Source organism: Lissotriton helveticus, chromosome 8 (assembly GCF_964261635.1).
Source record: "Lissotriton helveticus chromosome 8, aLisHel1.1, whole genome shotgun sequence".
Classification (NCBI taxonomy): Eukaryota; Metazoa; Chordata; class Amphibia; order Caudata; family Salamandridae; genus Lissotriton; species Lissotriton helveticus.
Window position 1 is genome coordinate 867,860,526 of NC_136069.1, and position 11,786 is coordinate 867,872,311.

Below are 11,786 nucleotides of genomic sequence, written 5' to 3' on the forward strand. Positions count from 1 at the left end.
ATGTTCTTGCGGTTCCTGAATACATATTTCAGGTGAGATGGGGGACATATGGGCACATGGGTGCCGCCTAACACCCTACAACCTGTGGGAATCTAGATATCCAGTAGCACTGCAATTACGCAATTTGCATTTCCACATCCTTCCTGAGGAGGTAAATGTGTTGGTGGATGTAGAGGAGCACGGCATCCAGGAAAGAGTGAAATAAACGCAAAAGCGCACTCTTCGTTACCCCTCCAGCCACTGCTATCACATTTTGGTAACTGCCACTGGCCAATAGGTGGAGGGAGCACAACACCTGAACATGGGTGGGGATTGCCTTGCTGTGCAAAATCAAAGCTGTTTCGTCTTTCAGAGTCTTGTAAGACGTGTTTTTTCTTGTATTCTTTCTTATATTTTTTAATTCCTGACACATCAGAGAAAAAATGCTGCACTCTGGGGGCCACATGTACAAACGAATTGTGACTCACAAATCGGTCGTGAATCATTTTGCAAATGCAAAAAGGGCTGTATGCAATGTACGACAACCATGCGTGAAACAAAAATAGCAATGCAGCCGATTTGTGAACCAGTATTTCTTGCCACTAGAACTTTCTTGTTGCAATTAGGAAATACCTAATTGCTAGTCATAAATTGTATGTTCAAGCAAGCGGCAAATTGCGAATAGTCGCAAAAAGCCTTGTTTGCATATGCAATTACCACCAATTCAATTCAGATGGTAACAGGTTCCAAAGTATAAAAGCAGCCCCAGAATACTTAAGGGGCTTCCACTATGGCTTCCCTGTGCATGATAGTGAGGAGGATGCACATACTAGCTGCTCAGAAGAGGAGGCAGAGACAGGAGAGGATATTCTGAGTCAGCGTGACCATGTTTGAGAAGATGGCGGAAGAGATCTATGAACAATACATGCCAAGTAGCAACGTTATCTTAGAGCCAATAGCCCTCTTAAAGCCTCACCTTGAAAGCAATAAGCTGTTAATATTTTGCTAAAATGAAGTGAACATTCATAGATGTCTGCATGACCCCACCCATTCATTTACCAATTTAGCTCACACCACTTGTCTATGACAATGCCCCAGAGGCGAAGGAGGTGGCCCAGTGGAGTCTACCATGTTAAACTGGTGGTCTCTAATTGGCAGAGGTATGTACCTTTGTACAAGTAAGGACCATTGCTTCTAATCAGGGTAAGGGGGTTACACACTTTAGATAACCCCTGCTCATGTCCTTGGTAGCTTGACACAAGCAGGCAGGCTTATCCCAAAGGCAATGTGTAAAGTATTTGTACTTCAAACGCACAGTAATACAGTGAAAACAAACTTTAACAAGACCAAAACAACAAACTCCAACATACATGTAGTAAAATAGCACTTAAAAACAGTTATTTCAAAAATAAAGCTTGTAGAAAACAAATAACTCCACCGGGGGCTATAACGAGGTGCGCGCCATCATGCACGGACTTACACGGACCCAAAACCTACAGTACTTGTAAAACAAAGTCTATGACAATGCAGGGCATTGTGGGGGGTGAGGAGTTGGTGCTGAGGTTGAGACTGGCTCCCTGGCTGCCACAGGAGAGGTGAGGGACTCTGTCCGTGAGGAGGCGCTGTGTCGAATCCAGGACATGAGAAGCTGTTTTGTGTTGGTAGTGAGGCATCGGTTCCGGTGAGGTGATACAAAGTTGGCGAGTTCATGGAGTCGCCCACGGCAGTTATTGGTGCCAAAATACCGGGATGCAGGTGCTGGCGGTGACAGAGTTGGTGTAAGCGCTGGTGTCGGAAAGGCTGACAACTGCAGATCTCGAAGGGGGTCAGAGCTGAGGTTCAGGCAGAGTGTTGCACTTCACGAGCAGTGCCCCTGGCCTCGGAAATTGCTTTTCTGGCTTCTCTTAGGTTTCTCTTAGCTCCGAACAGCAGGAACAACCTCCACAGGCCCAAAACTGGAATAGGTACCTCCTGGCAGGTCAGAACGCAATCGAGATCAGGGGCGCTGATGATGAAGTCTTCGAGTCCCTGCTACTTCATAACAGGAGGCCAGCACACACAAGCCCTTGGAGATTCTTCTTCACGCAAGTTTCTCAGAAAAGTTCCAATCTTTGTCCTTTTCTTGGCTGAAGTAGCAACGGCAGGCCAATCCCCCACTGCACACAGCAAAAGGGAAAAACTCCTCCTCACAGTTCTACAGCTCTTCTCTTTGTCCAAGGTTTCTCTTGAGTCCAGAATTGATCTACAGTTCTGGGGTTTAAGGTCCACTACTTAGGCCCCATGTTGTCTTTGTCCTCTTGTGGCCAGGGTCTCTGAGCCCAGTCCAAACCAGTTCTGTCCTCTCTGGGGCAGCATGACCACAGGAGCTAGAGACAGCATTGTGCAAGGGAGACAGGCCTGTTTCAAGTGCAAGGAAAGCTCCTCCCACTACTCTAAATGCAGCCACGGTCTATTCAGCTCAGCTCTGAGTCATCCAGGAAAGGCAGGGCACACCTCAACCCCCCAGCACCCAGTGGCAGTCTACAGCGAATGCACATCCCCAGCCCTTGAGACTCCAAAACCAGACAGTCAATACACATCCCAGCAGAGGTTAAGCAGCAAAATGCCTACTTTCTAAAAGTCTTATGAAAAGAGGTTAGGCCCTTGGACAGAAGCCTGGTAGGGCCCAATTCAAGTACAAACACAGAAAAGATCTGGCTACTACTTTGTGGTACTGCTCAATTCACTTTAAACAGACACACGGACAGACCCAATATATCAATCCACTTGGATCTGGTTATTTATTTAACCTTTACTTTTGTATTTCAAAGTTCGTTTTTTAATTATTCTAGAAGAGTCTGAATATAAAAAAGACACTATTAATTTCCAAACGAATAAACATGAATATACATATATACAAAACATCAACTGTGACAGAAAAAATATGCACCATTAAGAAAATGGGGTATTACCCAACACGGCCAAAGGACCTGGGTATCAAATGGTATAATAAAGAATTGGTCCTAGACCTATGATTATATTCAAGAAAATACTGCTAATGAATCAAAAATTATATATTTCATAGGACTTAATCCTGAAATGGAAAAACATAGAAAAGAGCCAAATGCGTTTCAGTAAGCCAAATCAGAAAATGTACCCATCAAGAATACATAACATAATGTTATATCCAGACATATCAGTTCACAATGTATTTCACATTAGTATATATATATTAATAAAAACAATTTGCTGTAGCAGAGTAAACCAGCTATAATGGGCAGAATCATCTGAGATTTCAGATCCATTTAGTAGGATTGAAAATAAAACACCCACCCTTAATCATCACAGGTATAAACAGCAGATTGAACCAATTTGATTACCAGGACTATGTATGGAGGTTGAATCTATTCTGCAGAGATAACTTGATTAAGGCCATGGCAGGATCCTGTATTGTAATATTTGACAGTTGGGAGATTCAAAAGGAATGGTGCTGAAAGACATTGAAAAGTCTATTGAAACCAGAGATCGAAAACCGCCTCCATTTGCACACTCAGCTTCTCTAATGACAAGTAACCAATTATAGCCTAAGTACTATTTGCTGATTTGAAACTTGCCTGAACTACAATTAAGATTTCATTTGCATTCTTATGACACATTGTCATAGGGGTTCTGTTAGAGAAGATCCTTTGTTATCTGTAGGGTTGACATGCACTTCCTTTAGTTGCGGCATTGCCAGAGTTTCTTTCAGTTCCTCAGAAACCCTACCATACTTCAGTTATTGAATACAAATCTTGGTCCTCGAATGGCCAAATAAGTTGCTAGCTCTTTTAAGATCTTGGGTCTTAACCTATCTTTCTACATAAGTAATGGCTTGCAAAGGTTCATATGATCATAAATTGCTTTGAAAAGATCTTTGACCTTCAAACAGAGTGATTTTAAGAGATAAGTATACCTTATGCACATGCTAACATGCTTAAAGTGGACAACTAGTCCCTAGAAAATTTGAAAGATTTCTACACTGTAAAAGACGTTTGTTGTAGACTTCGCCTGGGTCAAACTTCTGAGAAATGTGTTGATTCCTATCGCCTTCTTTAATTACAAAATGGGTCCCATCCAGACTCAATTGCTTCCTATTCTGTGGAAAACCTTGTTGGTGATCAACCTGGAAAAAGCTAGAGTTCCTCTGCTTTTTGAGGAGCTAGCTTGATTTACAATACAAGAGTCTAAGAGAGGGCAGACACCTGGCCTGTTGAGAAAGCCTTCTACATTTGTGTTTGCAAATACTGCTCTTGGGGGATTTTTTCTACCGAAAGGGTTTGTTCCAGAAACTGACATATATCAAGTCATGGGCAAAAGACCAACAGGAACACTTAAGGGAATGTTAAGGATTTGTTTGGAAGCATCAGCAATGACAAACCTAGCTTTTATGAACCTCTGCACAGCAGACCATTTAGCAGAAAAATAACTAAAGAGGAGAAAAGGGACAGAAAGTCTTGCCTTTCAAGTAGGATGGAAAATGGAAAATATTATCTAAACTCTTATCTCAGTCCCTGCTCCAAGGACTTGCAAAAAGGGCTGTAGGAGACTGGAGACAGTCCCGACAACTAACCAACTGGTCTTGGTCAGGTATGAGCAGTCTACATTGCCTGCTGTGAAACTTGCCTCCAAGAAACCTGAGTTCTTGGAAAGTGAGAAGTACTCAAACCACAGGGAGCAATTGACCAGACAGAGCTTTGTCAGTCAACTGTTGCAGTCTTGTGAAGTCCCAGCATACCAGTGCAATTGTGCCTAGCTGTCCATGATTTTTTTCCAAGAATACTGGGTTTACCGGAATCATTCCAGAAAAAAACAGAATGTGCCTTACTTTCACTTTAAAGTCTAATTTGGTGGTATGTTTTACATTGTTCAGGAAAAAGAATCATCTTCTGGAATGTAGGAGATGATGTGGATGCAGGAGAGTCATACCTCTCAAGTTGGAATCTCATCATAAGTAACCTCATCATGCTGAACAATCTTTGTCTCACTCAGTGATTTTTCAAACATTCAAATATTGGTGGCCAGGAAGTTGAGGCAGAGATGTTTGTCTATGGGATTGCCAGGTTAAATATTACCCATTGATTTAACCTGATTAATCAACTAGAGCACTAGGAAGTATACCGGAAACAAACCTCCTGAGGAAAGGTTAATCTTGAATCTGACACCCTTGTTTTGGGAATCAGCCATCAGATGCACTTTTTCCCTCACTAAGCTTTTATATCAGATATCCAGAGATCAGCAAGTGCTACTACACAGTAAATGCAAGGTCCTTAACTCAATATCAGATATAACTTCCAGCTTTACCCTGCATGAGTAATTCTTTAAAACATAAATAGTGCTATTATTACCAACCATTTACTCCAATTCAGCTGGATGCTTTTGCCCACCAGGCTATTTAGTGTCTACTATCTTTATCCTCATGAAGAAACTATCTCATTCTGGTGCAGTATTCTGATTCCTTCCGATGAACAGTTATTTTTATGAAGAGTATTACTGTTTAAAGCATGTGGGTTGCTGTAACAGCTTTTTGGCATGAGTCATTTTGGCGAGAATGTCAAGACATTGTAGAAAAAAACTGAAACAAAGCTCAGGTTATGAAATAAACAAATTCCTGAAAAATCTCTACACTTTTCCAAACTTGTCCTATTGCTACTTACGGTGGTGCTGCGCAAAACTGGCCACTCTTTACATGTCACTAAAACCAAAATGCAAAAGATTCCTAACACTCAAAATGTACATGCACTTTGCACACAAGCCCTGCGTGTCATAATGATTCATGCGCACCTTACGTTTGACACTACTATTGCCAGAGAATCTGTACTGTAGAATTTATAGACCTCACATAGAATGTTTACTAATGTCAGAAAGAAATACTTTTGAATGTTTAACTTAGGAAATCATCTTTACTAAATAGGAGATACATTTAATAAAATAATTATTGATGTTTATTAAATACAGTGACTGACATGCAATAATAAAACGTATATCCTTCATTTCAACTGAAAGGATTTGCAGTTAACATACATGAGCGGCAGCATTGCCCCCCTGCTGAAAGCCAGCAGAGGCAACCCACAAAACTAAAATGATAATAAAACATTTTTAATATCATTTTATTTTTAGGCCTGCAGGCTGCAAGCAGACTGAGGGGCATGGCCTCTCACACTGACGCTGCAGCTACAGCACCAGGGAGGATGGGGAATTGGTAGGCACTGCCAAGTATGCATGATGGTTTGGCCGGCCCTCTGGGGCCGGCCAAACCATCATGCACACTTAGCCGTTCTCCACCTAGCTGCGTTGACAGCTGGGTAGAGAAACAACACAAGCTCCCAGCATATGTCTCAGCGCCATACCAAGGAGCTCAGACCAATCCCAGCGCTGCTCGCATGCTGGGAGCCTGCATAGTGTGCAGCAGCTACTGGACGTTCGGCGCAGTGAGGATTGGGAAGAGGGTGGCGGCCATCAAAGCATGTAAGCGCACATTTTTATATGCTCTTTTCTTTGTTTTGTATTCCTCTTCTTCTGCCCCAGCACTTCTTAATACAAGCGACTGCTACTTTTAACATATACTATCATGCAAAGATGAGAACACGTAACGTGTAATTGTTCCAAAAACCATCCTATTTACTTAATTGTTGAAACCTTAGATGCGATTCATAAATGTGTGCTATGCTGTTTGTGCAAATGTAGGAATGTCATTTATAGCTTTAAATGATTCTTATGTGTGTAGGTTATTAGTATTGGTCAAACGATAACGCTTATTCAATGTATGCGTTAATGTTACTTGCATGTGTTTAACCAGTGGCGTCACTAGGGTTGGTGTCACCCAGTGCGGTAACTCATGGTGTCACCCCCTCACGACTTACCCCATGATGGACCCCCTCCGAGTTCGCCAGTGCCCAATAACAAGATGCATGCCTATAGTTCTCAACCGGCTCTATTTATATAAATAATAATGATAATACCGGCCTACTTACTTTTACACCCTTTTTGTAATGGGGGAATGAGCTACAGGTGTAACTGTAGGGAATCTTAAATCAGTTGCAAATTGCCCTGGAATGGTCGCTACCTATATCAATTAGAAAGTAGCACATATAAGGCAATGTACTCAATCTTGGCTTATCAATTCTAATAGTTGTAGCCTCACTTTTGTATTCACTCGCATCCACCTTCAGTCAACTAATTTGGTTTGCCACCTGACTGGTTTCCCTTCCTGCACCGAGGCAGAAGGGCCGTAGTAAAATCTAAACCAATTGGTTAAAACATAATGGTGTAATCTGACAAACTTTTGTTTCTATTAGCACGAACGCGTAATAAAATGAAGGGTGACTTACTTATTTTTGTGCCTGTTTTTCAAAGGGTCCTTCTTGTATTAAGGCCCTTTCATTCAGCTACAAGGTAAAAGCCAGAATATTATCTTTTCAAGTAAAAGTGGAGACATCCTCACTGCCTATGTTATCTTTTGTTCAGAATTACAAAGGCTTGGTTACAAACTCTTCTCTATTTTAGCCCCGTAGTCCGACTGGCCATATTAGATATCATTGTGGAAAAGCCAAAACCTCCTTGCTTCCTCTATTGTATTTGCTTCACAATTGAAGAGGCTCGATTACTACCTTTCTCTATTCTGGCCCTGTACTCAGACTAACCACCCACACTACTTCACTTTCCCCTTTTAGGATCTATAAAAAAAAGTCTTCCCCCATGACCGCGTTCCTCATCCAGAACCTACCTCATGCAGGGAACCAGCGGTGTCTCAAAACTTCAGTTTCTGCCTTTCGTGCAATTAAACACCATCTCGCTATGTTGGCGCCTTAAATGCCTCCTCATTTCTCCTATGTGAATACGTGAACGTCAGGGTCATATGACCTGCATCTCTACATCTTAGCGGACTGTTAACTATTGGCACTCCGGTTTTGCATGGTGCAACAAAAACTTTATTGGGACTATTTACATAAAACACCTGTATTGCGCAATCCATCATCTAATTATGTGTTAAACATTGTAAATTGTCTCATTTGGGAAAGGTGTTATGCCCGTCCGAAGGTAACATCTTGCTCACTGCACAACTGAAGTGACTTTTAAGAGAGAGTGGACTTCTTCCTTTCATGTGTTGTGGAAGTTAAGGAGATAAGCAGCTTTGCGCCCCCTTCCCCAGCCCACACACACAACTAAATACCAGGATTGCCTGTGTTTTCCCGTATGACATCACACACGCCCCCACAAACATACTCAGTGGTATACCGGCACCATTGCCTGACCCTGTCATTGTCCCACGGACCCGTGCAGTTATATGTGGCCATCAAAAAAAGAAGTGGGGGCACACTGACGTCACGACAGGAAGTGACATCACAAAAGGTGACATCAGACTCAGTGCCTCCCCTCGCTCACCCCTTAAGATGCGATTGCATCAGAGAAGCCAGCGCGTGAGCAGCATTCTGAATGACCTCCGATCTTGCCCCAGAGAGGCCAAAGCGTGAATGTGTGGCTCCATTTGCTCCAGTTATTGAGCTCCCGGTAAAATAAGTGGGGGGACGCCGTCCACCTGCGTGGTACCCCTACTCGAGTCCTGGTGGCCATGTAATTTATGTTGTTGCAGGACAACACAGTGACATTGACATTGAGTGTGATTTGCGCCATAGTTATGCTTACATAAAACAGACATATGTAGCTAAGAATGTTACTTACTTATCTTGATACCCTGTTGTACTGTAAGAATGAATCCGATTCTTTCAGAGTGACAGGTTGCAGACAAAACGTGCACGCGGGAAGACGCGTGCTGCTGACAGTAGCGTCGTCCTCCAGACAATTTAAAATGAGTCAAGGTGTGTAAAATGTTAGCATTTACTGCTGAGTTTCTAAAACGTTGCTGCCCAGTGGTAAAGTCCAAATTTAGCCTATTGGTTCTAAACACAGCCTCGCAGTATGACGGGAACTTTCCTCAAGGTTTGAATTTCAGAATAACTACATGATTTCAAGCCTGTCAGTTTATAAGAGCAATAACATATTTAAATCGTCTAGTTGACAGTTACCGTTTAACACCTTAGAAGTCTGGAAAAAATAAGTCAATTTAATAAAAACTCACATTTATTTTTTTCATTCAGTTTCTGCATCCTAGTCAAATGTGGTTCAATACGCCTAAACAGCAGCCAATGCTATCACTCACATTTAGGTATTTGCTCGCCCATTTCAGTAATTTACATCAGTGTATGTAATGCCTTGCTGTTTTTAACTACTCAATCAAGGCTGTCCTCCTTTAATACCGAATTTGACCGCGATGAAATAATAAGGGGGACATAGTTGATGGTGATGCACAGCAAAACAGATAACAGAATAACGACGCATTGGCTGAAAGAGATTTCCAAATATAAGCCTTGTTAAAGTTAGCACGTGTCACCCCATGTGATGGGGTGTCACCCGGTGCGGTCTGCACCCCCCGCACCGCCCTAGTGACGCCACTGATGTGTTTTAAAGTAGTTCCTAGGCATACTTGCTATTGTGAAGTTTCATTGCTTATTGTATGACTTATACCACATGAACTAAAAGTACCAAAGAAATATTATGTTCATATATGCTTAATGTGCACATGCATATTAAATGTGCATTGTCCGTTAATGTCTTAAGTTAACATTATTCTCAAAGGCCTAATCTTCTTTGTATAATTTATTGTGCTCCCGTATTATGCTAACTTGCTCTTTTCGCAAGTGTTATGTATTGTTACTTTGAATAGATACATTTCTTGTGACAGCAATAGATATATGTCTGGGAAAGGAATCCAACTACAAGCACATGAGAAACCTGTGACTAAATAAAAGACTATTGTGATCCAATCTGAGTGTGTAATCAAGACGGTGTTCCCATGTCCAGTGTGGGATTTTTCTCTGATGTTGCAGATTTCAATGTATAGTCTATTGATGATGCAACCAAAGGGGTGGTACCCCATGAACTTGAGGACTATAACATATCAATCACCTTGTTGGATAGGAGAAGAGTCTCGTAGACATTTAAGCTTGGAGCTGCTGTCTCGTTAGGCTTGCCTGAATCCTGCCGATGTGTTCTAACTTTCTTTTCTGAGCCCCTTTTCTGCATGTCCTATGCAGAACCTTTCTTGGACCCCTACTCGAATCATGACCCAAATCCACCTTGCCTTTGAATACACTCTTTAAAACATTCCCCCATGTCCTGTGATTTCCGTTAAGTGTGGTTTAGACTGACTCCTATTAGTGACTTATTGAAGACTCCTGTCCAAGCTTTCTGCAATGCTGTTGCTGATGTTACCAATACTCTTATGCCTTATCCCTATCATTTTCTGTAGAGCTCTTTGATTCCTGAGCTCTCATTATTTCTGTGCTTTGGTCTGTGCTTGGGAGAGCTAGTTTGCTAATGTATGGAAAAGATAAAATAAGATTCCTTTTCAAGCATCAGATTCATATTCTATTGTTTTGAATTGCAGCAACAGAACTTGTTGTTTATTTAATTCTAGTTCGCCCTAACTATTTTAGGAGGCTCGTCCTTCCTGTTGCAATAATATACTTAGATAGCATGGTCTTGAAAGTGATCTATTTTAACCTGATTACTAACTTGTAGTAAACACCCTTGAACTTGGCTACCAATTACTGGTCCTCATTGTGTTGCCAAATTAGTTGCACTTTTAATTTAAATTGAACATTGATCAGACACATGATGATAACCCTCTTTCTTCTATGTGCGATGTATAAAATATCCATGGGAGGACCTATGTAGAAAGTAAGTAAATGACAGAGTGATCCAGAAATCGAGGGAACTTAAATCCACCCTCTAGAATCACCGAATGGGTCCAGAAACGCTGGATCAATGTTTTTATGGGACACAAGTTGCTAATGAGACTTAATAGGTTCTAAAGATCACATCAAAATCACACTCTTGCAAGATGTTGAAATGCAGCAAGATTTCATAACAGCCATGCTGTCCTTTGATGTATAAAACATAGAAGAAAATGAACATACCTGATATGCAATCATGGCTCCTGAAGCAAGGTGTGCTCTGTCATTGATCCATGTTTTGAAGGAGTACAATGACACAAATGATGTGCATTTGCCAATATCATTGTTCGTCTAGAATAGAGAAAAGAGAATAAACAGATTTGTGAGTACAAGCAAAAATGAGTTCTGAACTTAGATCTTGATGTAAAGACAATCAAACTAACATGAATGTACTTTTCCTGACATAATGGTTGTTTCGGGGCATGTTACTTTGAGAAATTCATTTAATGTAAATAAGCTTACCACTATCTCTCCCATCAAATCTAACATTAAATAATTTGAAATGAATGTACATCAGTCTTGCAACGAGATCAAAGCCCAAAAACAACGTTTAGTACAAGGTGATGTGAACTTTTGTGGAAAGAACTTGTGTGGAACCGATAGAAAAGGTAAAGAGAAGTTTGAAGTGGATCAGTACTCGGAACTAGGTGCTCATCTGAGCTATAACGTCTAGCTGGATATTAAGTTGTTATTAAGGATAACTATATTATCTAAATATTGTTTGTATATGTTGAAGTATTACTTCAATAGTATGACAGGGAGTGACTAAAGTACCAGGCAAGAGTAAGGAAGTGAGACAACAACACGTTCTCATGGCAAAAGAAATCCCCATTCTCAATTCCTTGGAATACATTTTCATGTCAGTCACATAAGGACAGACTCCCTTCTTGTACTCCATGGTAATTGTGGAACTTAGGGCATCTATTTTACTGCCATGGGGAACACGCTGATAGCAAGATATACAGCATCCAGATACCCTGTTTACCAAGAATAGGT

The 11,786-nt window shown here is 41.3% G+C and overlaps 1 protein-coding gene across 1 annotated transcript in view; it reads right to left on the reverse strand.

Annotated features, from left to right (window-relative positions):
- Positions 1 to 11,077, reverse strand: part of HTR1F (5-hydroxytryptamine receptor 1F) — an 845,375-nt gene extending 834,298 nt beyond the window's left edge. Inside the window, exon 1 of the mRNA XM_078656077.1 lies at positions 10,974 to 11,077. The gene's annotated coding sequence lies outside the window, so the exon portion shown is untranslated. The remainder of the gene's footprint in view (positions 1 to 10,973) is intronic.
- Positions 11,078 to 11,786: the final 709 nt, after the last annotated feature.